The sequence below is a fragment of the Rattus rattus genome, chromosome 9 (assembly GCF_011064425.1).
Source record: "Rattus rattus isolate New Zealand chromosome 9, Rrattus_CSIRO_v1, whole genome shotgun sequence".
NCBI lineage: Eukaryota > Metazoa > Chordata > Mammalia > Rodentia > Muridae > Rattus > Rattus rattus.
Window position 1 is genome coordinate 37,206,851 of NC_046162.1, and position 14,620 is coordinate 37,221,470.

Consider the following 14,620-nt stretch of genomic DNA (forward strand, 5'->3'; position numbering starts at 1 on the left):
AGCAACTTCTGTGCCCTGAAATTCCCCCTAAAACTCTGAGAACTGTTTGAGCTTTTGACAAGAAATGATAACAATAATGCAAAAAGGGGCTGGTGAGGCAGTTCAATAAAGTGTTGACCATCAGGACCTCAGATCGGTCCCCAGCCCTCATAAAATCCATGCAGTTAACACACACCCATAATCCCAGGACAAAGATGGCAGAAACAGGACCTCTGGGGTCTCACTGGCCGGCCAACCTGATTGAATCTGCAAGGCTCCAAGTCCCAGGAAGACTGTTTCAAAAAAGCAGGGAGTAGGGAGAAGCCCAAGGAACAATACCTGGAAGTTAATCTCTGGGATAGGTACACACACAGACAAAAAAATACTACTGGGTTACATAAGTTACAGTAATTGTTCTTCTTTAACGATGTTTACCATAGTTTTGGCTTTCAATCTCATTTCAGCAAATAGTCCTGGTAAAAAGCAAGGGACAACATAGTTGAACCTGGAGTGTGTAAGTCCATGTAAGTCACCAACACTCAGCCTTCAAGAATTGTTATCTTAAAGAGAAATATGGAGTTAAGCACCCTGAAAAAGTTCTAATGAGCCAGCCAGGCATAGTGGCTCATTTCATTATAGCACTGGGGAAGCAGAGGCAGGAGGATCTCTTTGAGTTTAAGGCCATCCTGATCTACACAGTAAGTTCCAGGGCATCTAGAGTGGCACAATGTGAGTCCATGTCTCGAAAAAATAAAACCCAAAACCAAAACAAAACAAAGTAAATGTTAAGTGCCGCCACCTCCTTCCAGATCACACTCAGTCGCTGCATCCCCCTCCACTGCTCCTCATGTCTTCTTCAGGCCCTTATCGCTTATTTCAGTCTCCACTTTCCATATCCACACTAATTTCAAACTTACTTCTTCCTCTAGCATCTTTTATTTCCATTAATTCTTCCAATTTCTAATTTAGCTACAAAAGCACACATGCATTCCACCAGCTCTACGTGCTCGTTCAGCAAATGCTAGTGCTTTCCACGACGACCCCTGTCAGCCCAGATACTGAGAGACAGTCCCCAGAATGAAGCAAAGTTGTCCGTAGGGGCACAGACAGCACAACTGTATACTAGGGCCAAGGAACTTCAAAGGAGACCACGGACTGGAGTCCACCAAGGGAAACTAGAACTTGAGCTCAGGACAATACAAACAGGAGGGTCTATGAGACCCATGAGCTCTGCAGTAACTCTGGTCCATTTTCTGAGAGCCACCTGCTGCAGTTTGCGCTGTTCCGTGATTAAAACACTATCCAAAAGCAACTCTGACTCATTCTCCAGCTCCTGCTTGAGTTTCTGTCATGACTTCCCTCAATGATGTACATGACCTGGAAGTATAAGCCAAATAAATCCTTTCCTCCTCCAAGTTACCACTGGTCTAAATGTTAACCCAGCAAAACAAAATACAAAAAACAAACAAAAAAAACAAAACAAAACAAAAAACAAAAAAACAGAGACCACCCACAGACAGTGCTGGAGCATAGAAGTGACTTCCATTTTAAAATCATGACCTGGCTGCTCTGCTGAGAACAGAACAGAGAAGGAGCAGGAAGAGTACGGCTGCTTAGAGAGCGGCAGGATGTGAAGATGCAAACTGGGTCGATTTATTTCTCGGTGCCTATGGGCCTGTTTTTTGGGATCAAACACTGGGCCTTGCACATGCTCAGCAAGCACAGCCACCAAACTGGACATCCCCTAGAGGCTCTGTATTTATTCTTAACACGGCTTTTAAGGTATCTACAAGCATCTTTCAAGCATGCTTTCATGGCACCTTATTTTACTTCAATGTGGAGTACCAAGAAGGTCTGGTACGTTTTCAGCCAAGGAAGCTGACAAAGTTAACATTCAACACGATGAGGGAGACTGGAATGGGAATAATGACCAGAGGGGAAGCAGGAGAGTGAGTTTAGTTAAGTTTTGTTGAACAACACAAGCCTATAGATATCTAGTTGAAAATGTTGAATAGGCAGATGGAAATACAAGACTGGAGGTTAGAAAAAGACTCAGACTAAAGATAAAATTCTCAGCTTTTCTCACTAGATAGGATGAGATCACGAGAGACTAAATATAAATACATCAGAGATCTAAACATAGAGCCTGGGAACACTGCCTCCTTTCTAAAAAGCTGGGGCAACAAAAATGGAACCAGTAGAAGAAACTGAAAACACACAGTCTTATCCAGAAAGTAAAGGAAAGAAAGGTTTCAAAGACATGATTATCAACCAGGCCAAATGCTGCTATCTCAACTGAAATTACTTTGGAGAACTGACTGGGGAGTCTACCCCCAAGGTGCAGATACAGCCGACAGAATAGAGGAGCCAGAAGAGACAAGCCAAAACCAACTAATAATTAAAAACCACAACTGTTTTAGAGCAGTAGCTAAGGTAAGATGAACATGTTAAGGAAGGTTTCTTAGGAGAAGGGAGAGTTTTCAGCATTAGCTTTATATGAGTAAGGTGATCCAGGAGAACAGGACAAAGGTCCAACCCTGAATGAGATTAAGACTGAAGCAGTTAATATCCTTGACCAGAGAAAAGGAACAAAACCAAGAGCAAGGGCAGAAACAGAAGATGTGAGTAGAGACGCAGGATGGCCAGAAAAGGTTTTCTGACTTTTTCATTGTGAGTATACAAGAAACTAATTCATCAGCTGGAGACAAAAGAGGGGAGGGGACGTGGTACCAAGAGATGAAGACAAGGTGTGAACAGCCATTCAGGAGAAAGACAGCACTGGACCAGGGGAAAGCACTGGGATTATAGACTGTGAAGGCACTCGAGGCTAGCAAGGCCAGTGGGCACTTGAAGAGCTGGGCATGGTCTAAATAAAAACTGCTAGCAGGCCTATGGGTGACAGGGCAGTCAGAGGAGTGCAGTGACAAAAGGATGGAGTGTAAAGACAGTGGCTACCTTGGGTTCAAACATGACAAAGAATGTTCAAGAGATGTTATGGAGAAAGGAGCCTTAAAAGCAAAGGATGCTACCAACAGTGAGTCACACACACACAGAAGTACCCTGAAAGTGTATTACTAAACAGGAATTGGGAGGGATTTTTGAGGCCACAGGGAAATGCTAAAAGCTATGCTGTATGAAGTCACTTTAATGTACTATGCTTACTTCTACTAACATGCTATTCAGCTAACAGTAGAGTGTGGTTCCCAGGCATGGAATACCCAAGAATACCACTTACAGTATTCCTAGGACCAAATTCATCTAATGAACATTGGACAAAAATGGCAGCAGTTAAGACTAACCACTCGGGGTTGGGGATTTGGCTCAGTGGTAGAGTGCTTGCCTAGGAAGTGCAAGGTCCTGGGTTCAGTCCCCAGCCCCGGGGACTAACCACTCAAAGCCTCACCCTGCCCCAACCTCTAAACAGGGGAGGATGCCCTTACTGAAGAATTGTTAATACTGTTTATGAACTAAAGAAACAAACGAACAGGAAAGAAAACCACCAGGTGTGACAGCACACCTGGTCTCTAATCACACCACTGAGGAGGCAGAAGCACGCAGACCTCTGTGAGTCCGAGGTCAGCCTTATGTGCATAGCAAGTTCTGGGCCAGCCAGAGCTACATAGAGATAACCTGTCTGAAAAGAAAAAAAAAGAGGAAAAAGAAAAGGACTAAAACAAGGCCAGTGCAGACAGACACTATAAGACTTCATTATCTAAGTGACTAGGAGGGCTACATGAGCTCCTTAAGACCTAGGCTTGACAGCAAGCACAGTGAGACCCATCACTGAGCAGAACAGCTGCACAGAGACCTGTAGTTCCCCAAGGCAGGGAGGGGTAAAACACGGTGTTGGATAGAGTCCAGGTTCACTCTGATTTCCTATGCCAAAAGCCCCAGCAGAAGACTGATGTACAGTTCAATAGTTGGCAGTTGCATAACACCTGGGCACCCTAGGGTTCAACCCCAGCACCGAAAAGAAAAATAAAGTCAAAGTAGATGACTTGATAAACCAAATAAAACAAAATAATTTTGTGCTTTAATGCAATACACTTTCAAAAACTCTACCATGAAGATGATAAGAATCATAGCATGAATTTCTAGATCAGTAAACGAAACTGGTCAGGGTTCACTCAATCCCTGTAAAAAACCATGAGGTTTAATGTGAATTCATATACTATTTTCTAGGAAAAGGATTTTTTTAACCATAATCTCTCTTTAGCTACATACATTTATAAGTACTCTATAAGTGTCAGATAAAGATTACTTATTATTGAAACTGGACGTTTCAGTTCAGAAATCCCCTTTGTATGGGATAGCAGACCTGTTAGAAGGGTCAGAAATTCAAGGTCACCCTCAGCTACACACACAGCTGTGAGCCAACCTTAGCTCCATGAGACTTATTCCCCAAAATAAGTGAATCAATCAATCAATCTAAAAGAAATCAAAAATATACATTTTCAATTCTTTTAAAATCCTCCAAGAGGGCTGACCAAATGCTCAGCAGTTTAGAGCACAAGTTGCTCTCTTGTAGGGGGCCTGGGTTCAATTTCCAACACCCACATGGAGATTCAAAACCATCTAAAACTCCAGTTCCAACAAATCCAATGACTTCTTCCAGTCCCCACAAGCCCTAGACACACATGTGGTACACATAAATTCATGGAAGCAAAACACTCAAACATATAAAGTAAAATAAATCTAATTTTTTTTTTACTCTTATAAAACCTTAAGGAGCTAGAGAGATGGTTAAGAATTTAGGCGCACTGGCTGTTTCTTCCAGAAGACCTGTATACAATTCCCAGGACCCACATTACAACTCACAAATGTCTCTAACTCCAGTTAAGGGGCTTCTGACATCCCCATATAGACATACATGCAGGCAAAATACCAATAAACATGAAATAAAAAATAAATTTTAAAAATTAATAAAATAGGAGTTGGGTATTTAGCTCAGTGGTAGAGCGCTTGCCTAGCAAGCGCAAGGCCCTGGGTTCGGTCCCCAGCTCTGAAAAAAAGAAAAAAGAAAAAAAAATTAATAAAATAGACTCATCCTTAAGCAAATAATTAAATATCTCATGATTTAAAAAGTCTAATACCTAAAAAATAAAAGCAGGTTATCCTGGAGAATGTGAAAATACAGTACCTTCGAAATGTAGACTACAATATGCCATGCATTGTTCTTAATCATTTTAGAATTTTCAACTGAGAAAAGAATTGTGTTCTAAGTCTAAAAATCACTCTTACAAAATATGAACTACCGACCCCATCAGATACACAACCCTTGAAAGCCTTGAAAACAGTTGTATAAAGGTTTAAAAGAGATCAACAGAACAAGAAGAGTTAAACTGAAAGGGTAGGGGATAGAAGAGCAGGGTAAAAGAGAGAAAATGGAGAGTGATGACCTTTCCAAAAAGTGATGTGGAGGCCTACCTATTACTGTGCAAGCTTCCTGACTGAGAGGGGGAGAGGGGGAGAGGGGAGACAGACAGACAGAGACAAAGAGATACAGAAAGACAGAGAGACAGAGACAAAGAGTTAAAACAGAATTACCCTAAAACAGAACAAATACCCCTACTAGACTAACAAATACAGCCCAGTGCTAGGAACAAACTCCTCCTTTGGAGGTGCTGGCAGGTAAGGTCCATAAGCTCTAAACACTACAGGCCACTGCCAGTGCTATTGGTTACCCTCCAGACCTTGATATTAAGACCCACCACTGCCAATGGTATGCACTTGAGTCACAGAACATGGCGATAATATGCTGGTATTGACCTGGAAGTCTCATCACTACTGGCTAGCTTTCATTATTCCAGAAGGTGCTATGTATGCTTTTGAAGTCAACATCAATCTTGACAGCTGTGAACCTTGCAAACTACAATATCAACAGTTCTGGCAAGACATGTCCATTGGTACAGTAGTGACATAAACATCATGGGACTCACCAACCACTTTCTAATTGACTGTAACTCTCACTCCATAAGATGAAGCCCATACCTGGCACCATTTGGGGGCTAAGAACCTGTGGCTCATAGGCCTTAGGGGAGAACTTATCACTTTTATTCTACTAAATGGACAAAGTATTAAACTGACTCCTAATGGCATATCGTTATAGTTATACATTAATGCATCTCTCAACAGACAGTTGTGAGCTGTCGTGTGGGCACTGAGAATCAAACCAGGGTCCTCTGGAAGAGTGGCCAGTGCTGCTGAACTCTCTCTCTAGCACCAGACATATCTGTATTTAATAACTACTTTCTGCCAAGGAATTCCACCTCCTGTTAATCCGCTATCTTCTCCACCTCCTGCCTTCCTCCCTGTTCTCTTGAATGCACGCACACACCCACATGCACACACGTACACAGACACGTTCAGACAGCACAGTTCATCCTCCGACCTCATGACCCTCACCTTTTCTTTCTAACCACTGCTCACATTTACAGAAAAAAAAAAAATGCAAAAAGCAGAGTCACAAAGACACCTCCCCCTCCACAAGCTGCTGTTCCAGGACAGCCATCTATCAGCTCAAGTGACTGTCCACCTGGAACTCTTAGACAGGAAGAAGCCTCAGGCTCAAAAGCACCAAGAAGAAATCTGTTGAGTAACAATCACTGGGTTCAGATCTCTGTAAGGGATTAGTCTATAATCAAGAGTCTTCCTTCCATTAGCCGTGAGGAACTAAAGTAGGCCACACTCTGGTGGCTCCCACCTTGGTGGCCAAGGGTGAGCAGCCATCCTTGAGCAAGGAGGAGGTCGTATCAGACATCATCACAGTCCATCTTCAATGTTCTTTACTGGCTCTGTAATCATTTCCCTCAGGTTTTTCATAATACTAGGCTGTCACTGCATGCTATTGAATAAATTCCTACAAGAAATAAACATTCTAAAACTATCACAACTCTCTACCACTAAAATCTAAAGGATTGCTTTTTTTTTTTAATGGTTCTAAGAATAACTAAAATGAAAAGGGTGAACAGCCAGAAGCTTAAAAACAGTAAAGTTCTGTTTTCAGGTACTCATGACTTTTGTTACTCCTAAGAACAGCCATAAAAAAACTAACAGCCAAAAAATCCCAGCACTTGGGAGGCAGACCCAGGCAGACCTCTGTGAGCTTGAAATCAGCCTGATCTACAAAGCAAATTCTAGGACAGCCAGGGCTGCTATACCCCCAAAAAAAAAAAAAAAAGACTAACAGCCAATGTCTGAATGAACTTGGAAAGTCCTATTTGAATTGTCAGTTTACACAATGACAAAATAGTCCCAGCACTGGTAAATCACAAAGGTCTACTAAATTCAAAAGCTAACTGTAAAAACAGTGGTGAATCAGGGTTGGGGATTTAGCTCAGTGGTAGAGCGCTTGCCTAGGAAGCCCAAGGCCCTGGGTTCGGTCCCCAGCTCCGAAAAAAAAGAACCAAAAAAAAAAAAAAAGTGGTGAATCTTCAGTACCTTGTAATGATGCAGATGGACTTTGCAGAACATTCATTTCGACTTCTGAAGGAGTTAAACATTGAATGGTGGAGACATTCTGCAAAATGTATCATTAGGTGATCTCCTCAACATATGACTACTGTAGAGTATACTTTACACAAGCCCAAACACCACATTCTACAGACTTAAGACTATATGGTATATATTCTTATATAACTCCTACAAGAAACATACCATGTAAAGAACTGTCAGGGCTGAGAGGTGCCTCAGCAGTTGAGAGCACACACTGCCTTTGTAGAGGAACCAAGTTTGGTTCCTAGCACCCACATCTGATGGCTCAAACTGCCTGTAGTTCCAGGGGATTCCATTCCCTCCTCTGGCCTCTACAGGCCCTTAAATGATGTGTAGATATCCACAGCTGGACCCATAAATACACATAACTAAAAATAAAGACAGAAATCTTTTTTTTTTTTTAAGAAAAGAGAAACTACAGACCAGGAGATAGCACTTAGATAGTCACTTAGAACACAGAATCTGGGTACAGTTCCCAGCACCTACATGGTAACTTGGCTCACAACCATCCATGACTCCAGTTCCAGGGAATCTGACACCTCCTCTGACCTCCATGGGCAGACACCAGACACAAACATGGTATACATACATATATACATGCATACATACATGCATGCATACATGCAGGCAAAACCTTCTACCTAAAATAAAATCTAAATTAAAAAAAAAAACTTTTTTAAAGAAAGTGAGGGGCTGGAGAGATGGCTCAGTGATTAAGAGAACTGGTGGCTCTTTCAGAGGTCCTGAGTTCAATTTCCAGCAACTACATGGTGGCTCACAACCATCTGTAATGGGATCTGATGCCTCTGGCATACAAGAGAATATGCAAATAGAGCACTCATATAGATAAAATACATAAATAAATTTTTAAAACTTTTAAAAAGAGAAACTATCACGATCTCTATCAATAACACGTGGGGCGGTTACTTTTATCATTCCTAGAAAAAACACTGGCTATGGAATCCCTACACATCTAAAATCAGAACGTTCCATCAAGTGTACTCTTCTCTTACTGTTCCTGGGAACATCCATAAAACGTCAATGCTGTTGACTAGAAAATCATATGTGAAAACATAAAATAAAATGAAAATGAAAACGAAAATGGCTGCAACTGACTGAGGTGGAACACTTGAGGCCCTGGCTCGATCTCACCCAAAAACATCCACAGCAACGAACAACAGAAACTTCACGTTCACAGTAAATGCAATGCTTCTCTCCACCTCTCTCCCCCTGAAGCAATGACGCAGTGGACCACCAAGCCAGGGCTTCATGCATGCTGGGAAAACACTCTTATCGACCAGGCTACACAAGTCTTTCTTCACGGTTTGGTTTGGTTTGGGGTCTGTGTGTGTGTGTGTGTGTGTGTGTGTGTGTGTGTGTGTGTGTGTGTGTGTGTGTTTGGGGTAATTTTTTTTTTGAGGGGGCTGTTTTGTTAGTTGGTTTTGTTTTGAAATAGGGTCTCATGTAGCTCAGGCTGGACTGGAACTTGATAAGCAACCAAAAATAACCTTTAACTTCTGATCCTCCTGCCTCTACCTCTAACCCTCCTCCCCCCACCCCCAGTGCTAGGATTATAGGAAGGTACCTCAATTTGTGCAGCACTGGAGCTCATACCCAAGGCCTCATGCATGCTAAACAAATTAACAACTAAGGTATAACCTCGGCCTACATCTTTTTCTCCCTGTTGAGACAGGTCTCGTTCTGTGGTTCTGGCTAGCTTGGAACTAGGTACGTAGGCCAGGCTGGCCTTAAACTCAGAAGTCCACCTGCCTCTTGCCTCACAAATGCTGTGATTAAAAGTGCATACCATAGTGCCTAGCCCACACTCATTTTAACACGCAGTTTTATCATAGTTGTAATTCTGTCAGGAGAGTCCAAACAGCACCACGTATTTTTACTAATAATCCTTCTCTTGTCAACACTATTTAGTCAATAGTGTATTTTTTTATGGTAAACAAGGAGACAAAACAACATTGCTGGAAAGGTGCTTTACTTAAGATATTTCTTTTTTCCTACCCATCAACTCCTTTCTTTTTGTGGTACTGAAGACAGAACCCAGAGCCTGGTGTACTACCATAAGCCACATCCCTAGTTCTGTTAAAAGTGAGATAAAATAAAACGGCTAAAATATCCAAAACAAAAGGAAGCTACTAATTTATCTTGCCTTTTGCGTCTCATATAGTTCAAGCTGGCCTCAAGTCTGTGTTAGATACGCCAAAGACGGCCTTAAACTCATGATCCTTCTGCCTCCACCATCACAGGTGTTGGTGGTAATAGAGCTCCCACTATCACTCCAGCTTGTGGTGCTGGTGGCTGAACCAGTGATTTCATATCAACAGACCCATATTCCCTACCCATCTTTGGGGATTTTTTTTGTTGTTGTTACTGTTTTGTAATTATGTCTATACGTGTGTATGTCACTTATATTCGGGTGCCCCATGAAGACCAGAAGAGGGCGTCATAACCCTGTTACATACAGACAATTGTGAGCCATCAGGTGTGGGTGCTGGGAACTTAACTCCAATCCTCTAGATGAGCAGCAAGTGCTGATTTAACCACAGAGCAGGGACTTTTTAATATACAAAATGTTATTACAAAGAGTCTTACTGAAACAGATCTGGAATCACACTATCGATAAAAAACATGGCAGCAAAATCTAGTTCAGGTTCCATCTTGTTGAAACCGTTTTTCCTGTCGCTTTAAAACCTACACGAATTTTTATTAAGATGGCAAATGAAACCATAACCCAATAATCTTAGCCTTAAAGAGTTACTCATTAACTTTTAAGTAGGAGGCTATGAATGAACACTTCCTGAAATTCACCAGCCGTTTTTTTTTTTTTTTTTTTCATGTGAAGTAGCCCTAGGGGTTTGAGGAGGTTCTCACTTGCTACATGGAAACCACAGAACGAACTTCATGCTCAAGCTTAAGAGAGAAATCATTTGGAGCTTTGTTCCCTTCCACAAACAGCATTCAAAATCTCTCTGCACTTAATACGTGTCTAATGAGTATGCTGGGTAAACAGTGACGTTAAATCACCAAGGTCCCCTCCCTCAAAGTTCAGAACTCTCCCTAGCTCACAGAGATAGATTCAAGACCATGCCACAGCCCCTCAAAAGCACATACACTTCTTTACTCCTACTACATAGAAAGATAGACCTCAAAATATACTCCAAACATCTTTCTCAATTAATTATTTTCAAAGAAGAGGAGAAATCGGGTCTGCTAAGAAACAGAAATTTGTAACCCAACTGCTCTCAAAAATTCCACATCTCAAAGGTACTGCCTGCAAAACTGTCAAGAATGACCGACTAGTTATCGCTAGTTTACATGGGAGGGGGGAGTCAAAAACTTGCTAAGCATTCTTTCCAAGAGTCCTTTATCCAAGTCAAGAAGCTATGTGCCTAATCTTACTAGTAGGAACAGCTTCGTGTGGTGTTTTGAGATTCATTCATTACATCAGTATTTTACTGAGCATGTATTATGCGATAAGACCTTTAATAGAGCATTTAATTTTCTCTTTTTCTTTGTGGCGGGTGGGAGTACTGGGGAACTGAACCACTCTGGGCCTCCTACATTCAAGGCAAGTTCCCCACCACTAAGCTGTACTCCCAGGCCCAGAATGTTTCAGTTCTGCGCTCTGCACATCACCACCAAACTCCTCCAGGAAAGCTCAGCAGCAGCAATCACGGCTGCTAACGCGGAATTCCCAGGGTTGCCCGAAATCAACCGGCATGGGGCTGCTCCTCAGCTCGAAACGCGACGTCAGTGAGCCGCTACCTACCACACCCGTTAGTAATGCTCACCACCGTAGCTGGGAGCTCCCGGTGCAACAACCTGTAAGAGTCGCCGGAGCGACTGCAAAGCAGTGGCCGGGCTTCCTTTCCCGGGGTCCCGGGGAGGCCGGGCGGGAGTCGGAATCCGGGAGTCCAGCCGCTCCGCGCCGGTCCAGACTGGCCAGGATGCTGACTGGGGGAGGGGTCCGTAGCGCCTCCCCCATCGGGAAGGTGCAAGCTACAGTGGAAGCTGGCCTCACGGAGAATGAAGAGAACCATTCGCCGGTCCTCTCGTGAGGACCTCGCCCAGACTGGAAAATGGAGCCGCCGCAGCCTCAGCCCTCAGCCCCAGTCCGCTGCCCAAGTCCGCAGCGCGGAGAGGCCCGGGCCCCGCTCGCCCTCAGCCTTCCGAGCCGCGGCTCTGTACTTGGCGCCTCGAGCGGCAGGGCCATCGCGGGGCCCTCTCCCACACTCACCGTCGCCTTTGTCTCCGCCGCCTGCTCCAGCCGCGCGGCTCCGAGCGCCGGCTCCGAAGCTCCTAAGATCTCCACACACCAGCAGCTGCGCTCCCGGCTTCGGGCTCCGCCCTCCCGCCTAGTCTCTGGCGCGCAGAGGCGGAGCCACAAACTGTGTGTGCGGCTGCGCGGATACGCCCCCGCCACAGGGACACGCCCTGTCTCTCCCAGTAGGCGGGCTGGTCTCTGTGAAGCCCCGCCCATCGAGGGAGCGGCGAGACCTAGAGGATGCGAAGCGCGCACTGAGTGACCGCTGGGTGGGCGATGGGGAAGATGGAGGCCGCGGCCTCGCACCACAACACCTTGCTATCTGGATCCGGCCATAGACGCGCCCGGGCAAGCGAGGGCGCTAGTAGGCAGAGCTGGCTAGCACCAGATGTCTCTCAGTAGCAGTCGAAGAAAACTATTTGTCCAAACGCTTAGATCATGCTACTTTTAAGGAATCAGAATCACTGACTCATTGGAGAGCCAAGAATATCCACCTAGCATTTGAAAAGTGTCCGGTGTGTCTCTGTGACTTCTTGTGGGATCGGTTTTGGTTTTGGTTTTGGTTTGTCATTGTTTGAGAGAGGGTCTTTTTGTAGCCCAGACTGGCCTCCAACTCACTATATAGCTAAGGGTGGTCTGGATCTTGTGCCTCCATCTCCCGAGTGCTGGGATGACAAGTGTCACATGCCTAAAGACTTTTGTAGTAGAATCCTGGCTGACCTGGATCTCACAGCAGTCCTCCTAACTCAGCCACCACATTCTGTCTTGCGACTACATTAGCTGTACACTTTACCTACCCAGAAGCAAGGAACAAATGGGTGTCTTTTCACTGGAATCTAGCCGCACATACTCAGACAGGGAGCTGCGTGACCATCACGATTGGTAGGCTTTTTTCTAGCAGTTCAATCCCAAAACTGGAGTATTCCTTGGTTCCTCCAATTCTCAATATTGCATCTGTCCATAAGGGTAATTGGTACGGCTCATTCGAAATAAAACAAAATCAGACTGTTCACCTACATTGTTTCTATCATCCGTGGCCTCAGTCGTACTTCCAGTGGGTTTCTTAAATGGCCTCCCTAACCACCATCAACAAACTGTGTTGTCAAAACAACAGGGAAAATATCCTCCCGCAAAGAGAGTCAGCTCATGTCTCATCTGATCAAAATCCACCAGTGTTCCAGTTACTGTAGAAGATAAGATCTTTACAATGGCTGACAAAGTCCCTGAGATTTTTCCCCCCCCCTGTAGGTCTCAGAATTCATCCCCAACCTCACTGATGCTTGCAAAGTCCAGACTGCACTCAGGGACTAGGACATTCTTTAATGTCTACCTTCGCCCCTCCACTCCACTCAGACCTTCTTTGACGATGACACTTAGCCTAAACCCACTACTTTACATTGCTATAGCCTCAAGCCTTCCCTTTATTGCCCTTGCTCTCCTGCTCCAGGAACAATCTGCACAATTTATTCCATAATGTTGTTCGTGTATGTCTTCCCCAGCAAAAGCTGGGTGTCTTTTGGGTTGGCTGGGTTTGATGTCTGCAGTGCTGAGGATGAAACCCAGGGCCTGCTCTGGCTTGGTGAGTTCTTTACCACTGAGCTACACATGTCGACCTTTGAGACTGGGGATAACTGTTCTACTCAACTGATCTGTCCTAAGTGCCTAGAAGAAAAAAAAAAACAAAAAACAAAAAACACATGCCCCCAAGACGTTCAACAACAAAAATAACCAATTTTATTTTCAGTTTCCTCTTGGTTCTAACCTACATCATACCATGAACATTCGGACTTCTCGGTTCTTTTGTATACAGTAACCATTTACTTGATATCTGATGCAATTTTTGGCCAGTGACATCCTCATATCCTATTTCACTGAGTAAGAATAATGTGATAGGGTAGAGAAAATTGGATATAATACTTAAAGGCACATTGTTTCAGAAAACTTTCCTGAGGCAAAAAAACCCAAAAACTTCCCAAGTGTCATACATTACATGTATTGCTCTTTGACATGCAAATACGGTCACCTTATACAAACACACAAACAATATTTTCTACCACTTATCCATAAAAGGTAACAATCTTTATGGGAATGGTTACGCATTATTTCATGTGAGACTGGGCGATGGTGGCCTATACCTTTAATCCCAGCACTTGGGAGACAGAAGCAGGTGAATCACTATGAGTTCAGGGCCAGCCTGGTCTACAGAGCAAGTTTTAGGACAGTCAGGGCTATACAGAGAAATCCAGTCTCAAAAAGTGTGTGTGTGTGTGTGTGTGTGTGTGTGTGTGTGTGTGTGTGTGTGTGTGTGTGTGTATGATTGATTGAACAGTATCTAATTGTGGTTGCTAGGGCCATTCATACTCCCTTTTGTTAAGGACACAATTCTGTTCAATTAGACAAATATTATTTTGTTGCTACAGCTGTTGTTACAGCTTCTTGTCACAAAGTCTCACCATACATAGATCTGACTGGCCTGGCACTCACTCTACAGACTAGGGTAACCTTGAATCATGGCAATCCACCAGCCTCTGCTTCTCAAATGTTGAGATTACATGCGTGGGCCTAGCTTGGATGATAGTATTGTTTAATGGTAGATATACACGATGGTTTGCTCAATATCATATTAGTAGCGGTCTCTTTACATATTTGATTTATTCTTTATGATTTAAAACAAAGCTAAAAATTATACCTTATGATTCAGTTTTTTAAAACAAAGTTTTAGGGCAGCCATGGGGACAACATATCTTTAGTTCCAGAAGATCTTGTGAGTTCAAGACCAACCCGTTCTACATAGCGAGTTCTAATATAGCCAAGGCTATACAGTGAGACCCTGTTTTGGGAGAAGGGGCGGAAGGGGCCAGTGTTAAC

At 43.7% G+C, this 14,620-nt stretch overlaps 1 protein-coding gene across 1 annotated transcript in view; it reads right to left on the bottom strand.

The window, feature by feature from the left end:
- Cdc42se2 (CDC42 small effector 2) overlaps positions 1–11,849 on the bottom strand; it is a 68,974-nt gene extending 57,125 nt beyond the window's left edge. Inside the window, exon 1 of the mRNA XM_032911763.1 lies at positions 11,726–11,849. The gene's annotated coding sequence lies outside the window, so the exon portion shown is untranslated. The remainder of the gene's footprint in view (positions 1–11,725) is intronic.
- Positions 11,850–14,620: the final 2,771 nt, after the last annotated feature.